At 47.0% G+C, this 8072-nt stretch overlaps 1 non-coding gene across 1 annotated transcript; it reads right to left on the reverse strand.

Annotated features, from left to right (window-relative positions):
• Nucleotides 1-7499: 7499 nt before the first annotated feature.
• trnae-uuc (transfer RNA glutamic acid (anticodon UUC)) lies at nucleotides 7500-7571 on the reverse strand. The gene has a single exon. It is a non-coding gene; the product is annotated as a tRNA-Glu (tRNA).
• Nucleotides 7572-8072: the final 501 nt, after the last annotated feature.

The following is an 8072-nucleotide window of genomic DNA, read 5'->3' on the forward strand; positions in this document are numbered from 1 at the left end:
CGTTCCTGAGCACTTGTGAAGCTCAGATGTGCCCATTCACACTGTCGCCAGCTTTGTTTTTTCGACATTCCCACAGTGGATGTATCCAAGTCTACCGGCGCTGGGCATTTTCCTGGATAAATAATGCATCTTCAGAGGGAAAGTGGCAGGAAAACCACATTCTTATGCTACCCTGAGTGGGAGTGACCTTTTTATACTAAAGTTTTTTACCATGTAGTTTCAAAATGTGCTCTATTATTTCCAGGTGACTTTCCACCTAAAAAGTCTCAGCTGCATGCTAGCTTCCCTCCTTACGGCATTCACCTGCACCCAAACGCGGAACGCCGTTCTCGGCACTTCAATTCCGAGGTCAGAGAGGTGAGTAAATAGTGCGATAAAACGCAATTATAAAAAATGCCTTCACGAGTTCCCTTCAGAACATTTCTGATAGAAAAAGAAAAAGAAAAGTCCAGCGCCAGAGGAAAGCATCGTCTGCTTATGTCTTCACCAGAGAGAATGATGTAGTTTTATTACTTTACACTCAAACAGAACATCAATCGGCATTAATTATTTACAGGTTCACGATGGTCAGAATGTTATAAAGTCCTCTGGAGCAGCATCCTCAGCACGACCTCAAAGGATCGGCAGATTACTGCATCGCATTATTAGCTGTATACGTTATGTTCGAGGACGACAAACCTTTTGTCAAACTAAATTACATTTTCCCAGAAATCAAAGGAGTTGTGATTGCTGCGGCGACGGGGGACACGTGTTCAGAGGCGCCGTCACGCTCCCGCGATTTTATTGCTAGATAATAAGGTGTAAAAAGTGGTTCTCTGCAAATACGCACACTTCTATTCATTTACCCAGAAGAAGACGTAGGAGACGCAGTTTTTAATAAAACGCCCAATATTGCGAACAGAAAATGCACAAAATTAAGGTTCACTGTTTACTACGACCTTTATTGACATCAAACACGGCAGGCGTAACTTTTCACACCCCCACGTGTGCAGTCTCTGACAGAAAGCAGACAGTTTGTTGCAGTTCATGCAGGTTTAAATTTGAGACCTGTTGCCGGCGACAACGGTACCGAACCCCTGGATCTGATGAACCGGTCTCGCCGCTGAGGAAGACGGCTGTGAAGCCTCTCAATCATGGCGGGCTCCCAGGGCCTCGCGGGACATTAATCTCCAGCACAGCGGCACACAAAGCGAGTGCCATGATGGGTTTGGGATGGACGGACCTTGTCGTCCGCTCTTCCCCTCTCCTCCGCTCTCACTCTCAAACGTCAGCTTTTGCTCGTGTTGTTTTGGGTTTCTCAGGTATTGCGTGTTGACCTCTGACCCCACTGACCCATTCAGCTTTAGTTCTGCATCTTCACTAGGAGCAGGAGGGTATGAGCCTGGTCCTGCTCAAGGGTTCTTCCTGTTAAAAGGGAGGTATTTTTCCCAGCAGAGCGACACTCCGGCAGACGCTTTAAAACAAACGTTAATTGAAATGTTGAGATAAGGCTCAATTCCAGCTGTTTGATTTGTGAAAAATATAGAAGGGGCCTTGAACCGTCATCAAAGTGATATTTTGGACACTGCTGCTAGGTTTGTTTTTTTCGGTCCAGGATTAAACGCGGGAATGTCTACAAACCTGAGCTCCGACCCGCTGTGGAGGTGTTTTCAGTCCAGCTCAATATTTCCCTCAGAGCTTATCTCCAAACACTTCAACTTTTCCGTGTAGCGGCGGTGTGAAGGTCGCCGTTATCTGGCTGCTTGTGCCCAAAGTGTCCGATAGATTCAAATATTGTGTCAACTTCCAGCCTCGCCGGGACGGGAAGGGCGAGGGATGACAATTAAGGCCTGATTGGAGCGAATCATCCGCACTTCTCCTTATTTTCCTAAATCTGGCATCGATGTGGTGAATAAGCGTGTGCACGCGTCCGTGCCACAAGACCTCTCCGTGTGATGACAGTCTGAAGAGTTACAAACCAATTACGCCTGCCGGGGCACTTCTGTGACGCACGGGTGAACCCTTCCCTCAGTTAATCAGATAAGATGACATTTTGATGCAGTAGTTTCACTTCTCTGACTGGTGTGAAGCTGCCTGAAAGCAGCCTCCTAATCAGAACTTTGTGTCCTTCAAAAGTAGACGGAGACGCGTCCGACACCCTGTCATGCCTTTGGTCGTCTATTTGCATTTGATACGATATATATTATTGCGGCTTCCTTCCTGTGAATGCTAATCTATCTGCGCGGTTCATACAAATGATTGCACATCATTTTTAATTTGCCAATAATATGTTGCACCGCCGCCGGGAGGCATTAACGGTCCCAGTAAGATGGTACTTTAATTAACAGTCGTGTCTGTTTATTACATGTGTCATAATGCGCAGGAATGAGAGCTCACTGCTCGTCTGTCCTCGGTGATGATCTTTAAAACCCGGATCGGGTTCAACGGGAAGGATGGGTTAAACTCTGTCCAGATCCTGGCCACTTTCATTATCTTGGACAGCAAGGAGGCTCTGGGTTTCAGCTGCAGTCACGAGGCAGCAGCAGCAATCAGGAGCTCTGCTCTCACTCTTGTCCAGTAATTAAGAGGGAGAAGGGAGAGAAACGCCGCCATTCAACCTTCCCGTGTTTTTTTAGGGCGCGTGCTTCCAGTATTTAATAAATAAAGCTTGAGCAAAATTCTAACATAAGATCCATTTCCGTTCGAGAGAGCGAGTTGTGAGGTTTTGCTGCTTATCTGCAGCGCCGATGATTCTGCATGCCAACCGCGATGCCTGGCTCGGCGCCCTTCGCCGCGTGCACTGAGGGAATCCCAAATTCCAGCCGTTAAAGCACAGGAAGCTGTGACCTCCTTTGAAAGGCTATGAATCATCCTGTTATCTGCAGCTCCGCGGCGGCGGTGGCGGCGGCGGGGGGGGGGGGTTGGAGGGGTGGCCGGGGAATCTTTCCTGGCATGATAGAGCGTCCGGCGAGAAAGCCGCGGCCTTTTTCAGGTCGGACACGCCAGCCGCTTCACGCAAAAGAGGCGGACAGGAGGCCGAATGACGTAAAGATCGAGACTGTTTTCAGCCGGCTGTTCGCCAGGCCGAAGGAAGGAAGCGCGCGGTCGTTAGCATGCATGCTGTGATGTGTGTCTAGTCAAATTACCTCTTGGCTCCGGCGCCACGACAGCTGATTAAACGCAGGAGATCCCGCTTGGACTGATTCTCTCTTAATTGTCGGTCAGAGTCATCTTACGCGGTCTCAAAAGGAGGGACTCTGCGCACCCGGAAACCCAAAGACTTCTATGAAAATGTCAATTAAAGGAGAACTTTTGCAGCTCCTGGAGGGGAACTCTCTGGGATCCATTAGTGCTTCCATCTCCTCGCCGCAGCCTCATACCGGTGGGCTGGTTCACTTTGTTTGTGCTCTCCGTGTCCTCCAACGTTCCTCTGGATAGAACAGGATTTACAGTGCAGAACGCCTCCGAGTAAACACAGTTACCTGCAAAATGAATTATAGGGTATAGCTTTTTATTTTTTCGCAGCTCCAAGTTAATCCAGTTTTCCAGGTGAGTTAGGCCTCCAAACAGCCGAGACAGTTGATTGATTAAAAGAGATGTTTGTGCTCCTGGTTTTAATCAGCGTGCAGGAACATGATGTTTTCAAAGGTCACTTTCCCACCCCGGGCAGACATAATGGATATGTCACTTCTGTCTGTTTTTTCTGTCGCTATGAATAGAATTCCTCCGAGTATCCGCCACAAATCATTTCTGAATTCCTGAGCATGAAATTATGTTTTCTCTCCTGCGGAAACTTCTGCTCCGTCCTCCCGAGCACCACGAATCAAGGCTGCCGCCTGTTACTGGGCGACGTGCACCCTGGACAGGTCACAGCACACCCGATGGAAATTTAGAAGTACCGGAAGTACCGACTGAAAACCCACACAATCCAGGGGAGAACATGCAAAGTCTGCAATTGGTCCAGGATTAAACCAACAACCTTCTTGCTAAAAGTTGCTGCACTTAATTTACAAAATTAGTAAAAAGAAAGTATTCCCTTTTTTCCATTTTGTGGTCGGAAATCATCTGCACAAAACGCATCCCAATAGGAGCCCTGTGGAAAGACAGCCAACATCCCTCCACAGGCAGTTGTTCTCAGGCCTAATGCCAAATTGAATTCAGCAAAAATGGGTTTAAGCTGGCCTTGTGCCAGAACTGCGAGTAAATCTAGCTTCTTCCACATTACGATGTTATCCTGGCTGGATTCGATACGGCTGCTGTGGCGTAATCATGACTGTTAAGAATGATACAGAAGATTTTGGATCAAATGGCTGCTGAAGAACGATATCTACATGCTCGCCTCTGTCACCTTAAGATTAGATTTTCCTTTTTTATCTTAATGACTATGAACATTCCACCAGACCTTTCTAATTGACACAGAAAGAAAAAGATAACCTTTTAGAGAGCGCAGGGTATGAGGTCATTCGTCCTCACATTAGCATTTTCAACAGCCCTTAAACTTGCGTTAGCATATAGCTTCGAATGGCATAGACTAGCGTACCGAATACCTGCGCAATTTCTTCCAATGCTAATTAATTCACTCCGAGACGAGAACCTCCACAGCCTGCTTGTGCTCCTTTCCCTCTCCTTTGATCAGCGGTCTCTCAGTGGGAGGGAAAGCCAAACGCATTACCGCAAATCCCCCAGAATGCACTCCTGTTCCATTCTCCAGAAGTGAATATTTGCTACGCTTAAAGCAAAGGTTCAAGTGAAGCGCCTGACACAGGGACGGAGCTTTCGGCCTGGTCCTGGCGTGCGTCAAACTCCCCCACAACGCGGCCCAACCGCTGCTGAAATAATTATCACCTGACATCGGCTCGCTCTGCGTGCAACCTAAAATAATCTCTAGAGAATACTGTCAACACATCGCGCTAATACAGTGTTCTGGCAGGGACAAGTGCGATGCTGCTCACGTAAGCGTGTTATTAGATATCAAAACTGCAGTTTGTATATTAGTAATGACGGGGAAGATCAGGCATTTCTCTTTCGCTGTAACGTTAAGCGTATTTTCCCCTCACACTTGCACGCCCAAGAGTGAACTCTAGCAAGTGTATTTTACATGTAATTAATAAGAAAGGAACCCGGAGCGCCGACTTGCATTGACAGGCTGTGGGGTGTAAACTGTCAATAGACACTCGAAAGATTCTGGAATGTTGCCAGACAGCTGCAGGGAATGGCAGCGCCTGGTCCACGCCGCTGAGTCAGTGGCACCGGAGCCTCCAGTCCAGACCTTGTGTCATTCTCATTTAATACTTATATTAAAGTGATTACACGCACAACCCTTTTGTAAAGTTCACGCTATTGTTATTGCAACTTTAACGCGCTCGCCCCTCAGGAAATTAAGCGGCTGATGTTAACCTTTGGTGGGATAAAGATAAATCCCCGACTCAGGAAATTCTCCATTCCTTGAGGACATCTGAAGTGGAATAAACCGATTTAAGATGCCGGAGTTGTGCGAAAATACCAAAGTGATGCCGCCAGTTTAACGATTCCAAATCACTTTCTCCTTTTTTGCTCAAATGAAAGTCCATTCTCAAAGTATTATCGCAGTAATGCTTTTGCCATTATTTCTGCCTATTATTGTGGGATGCCGCAAAATAAGTGCTTTTATCTAATTTGCTGTGCTGATCCAAAAGTTCACCTCTGCATTAATGTTAAGTCCAACCATCGCTCGTCATTTCAGACAACCAAAGAACTAATTAAAGGAATTTGAAGTTTTTCGGTAATGCACATCAACAAGCAGCCCAACGTGTTTCGGGCGCACTAATTAAAGCTGGTCTTTCAAGAGAAACAAAAGAACGACAGCGGCATAAAAGCAAAGTGAAGTGCACCTGTGGGAGTCGCTTAAGTGTCCCCTGACACGCTGTCAGCAGCTTGTTGCTTAATGCGCAGCCGCTCGGCCCGTCGCTCTGTTGCCAGTCACAAAGGAAGGCAGACAGCTCGGGCCCAGCCGGACACGGGTCTGGAAAAGCCTACCACTGGTACTGTCACTGTCATGGTACCACTGGACTGTCACTATTTTGCTTGTTATTTGGATATGTGCATTCCTTCCCCCTGAATCCGACAGCCTCCAAATGGCAACAATTGTTGAACCTGGGAAGCTTCTGTCACCTCTGACAGCTATTTTCCCCAGTTATCGGCCTGGAACTTTTTCCATAAATCCTGCTCAGCTCTTACAGGTTTTTCCACGATCGCAGTGATTTATTAGCATTCATTAAACTGTGTGGAAGGAGTTCTGTGTGAATACCAACCAATGGGATGGTTTAGATAAATGCAAGCATGCCTGAGGATTTATGCCTCCAATGGTGCATTTCAGGTTAAAAGCACTGAATAATAGGCTCCTTTGCTGCATGTCAGACTAAAAGGCTACAGAACCTAGTTGGGGGTGTTTTCAGCAGAGTAAATCTGACAATAGTTGGAATAAAAAGCTGCTTGCAAATGCATCACTTAAAAAGGAGGAGGTCCAGCTGGAGGAGGGTGCAGACACTTACTCCAAAAACTCCTGAAGATGGCGGCCTGCGGGGCCTGATAAGCCGAGTCCAGCGGCACCTTCACTATCTCCATGAGCCGTGCTACTGTGGCCCCCAGATATCAGTCTGATAAACACGGAAAAGGCTGAGTGGAGGAGAAAAGAAGAACATCGTCCGTGATATAGTGTGTCTCCCCTACCGCCGCCGTCACGCTTTAAGATGCAGCGCAGAGAGAGTTGCTCTGCCTCTGCAACAAGTCTCATGACAGGTGTGAGGACGAGACTGTCAGATGTTGACACGGAGGAACCAACAGGGACTCTCCACAAGAGGACCGGACCTGAATATGAACAAGCAGCTGCTGTGAATGGCAGAAACAATAAGCATAAAGACTCTGTCTGCAACTTTAATTACAGCCAGACATTACTTATTAATGAAGAACCACGGGCAAAAAAAAATGAAATCATCTTATAATGGAAGGGGGGGTGGCTGCTGCCAAACTCTGATTTTAACACGGCCTGCAGGATACAGCCAACATTTGATAAGGTTGAGCCTTTGATGGCGTCAATAGAGTCAAATACGAGCTTTTCTTCCCGGGTTAAATGGGGACGAACAGGATGAATCTCTGCTCCGTAACCACCCCCCCGTCCTTCACCCCTTTTTGTCGTTTTACGAGGCGTCACGCAGCTGACAAGATGCTTCAACTTCTACACCAGATGCGAAGCTTTAGGGCAGAAATGAAATTCAGCTTCATTTATAATGTCTGTTAAGAGAAACGCTCTTTTAACAGGAGGAAACCTTGAGCAGGACCGAGCTGGTATGAAAAGGGGGGCGGGGGGGAGGGTTAACTATGCCAGTGTTTCTTGAGACAAATTTTATTTAAGAGGGTCAATTAGTGCTTCTGGCCATGTGCATGTTGAGCTTGGGGTGTTGAACTTAGGGGATGATGACAGAGAAACCTGGCAGTGCTCCAGAAATGTCCCAGCCAAGTCCCCTAAATACCAAAAGGTATCGTTCCCATACCGGGAGTCGAACCCGGGCCGCCTGGGTGAAAACCAGGAATCCTGACCGCTAGACCATATGGGACACTGACTGGGGGGGACAAAGGTCTTCTGTCTCCACACATGAACGCGTTTCTATAGGCTCTCATTTCTCAAGACGTGTGATTTGTTGACAAAATTCCTGGAACGACTGTGCTGAAGAACAAAGGCGTCTAGTAAAAGATTTAGCAGATGTTAATAATATTTCATCAAAGGGGCACGAATGAATATTTATCTGCCGCACATTAATAAATTACAACAGCATTTGCACATTAACCGTCACTCCAGCTGCAAACGGCCTCGTACCTGCATCTTTATAGGCGCAGGTTCAGTCAGACATTTGTATTGTTCCTTTCCTTATCTTAAAACATTCTTTTTCCGCTGTTCTGGCTGTTCGCAGCCAAGCTGCCAACTGATCCTGTCAGCCACTTCAAATTGTGCCTCATCCCATCAAGACAGCACAGAGCAAAAATGTGCAGACTGAAATAAACATGTGACACACACACACACACACACCGACAGCAGTTTTGGTTCATCTAGGAAGAAT

The sequence above is a fragment of the Takifugu flavidus genome, chromosome 12, assembly GCF_003711565.1.
Source record: "Takifugu flavidus isolate HTHZ2018 chromosome 12, ASM371156v2, whole genome shotgun sequence".
Taxonomy (NCBI): Eukaryota; Metazoa; Chordata; class Actinopteri; order Tetraodontiformes; family Tetraodontidae; genus Takifugu; species Takifugu flavidus.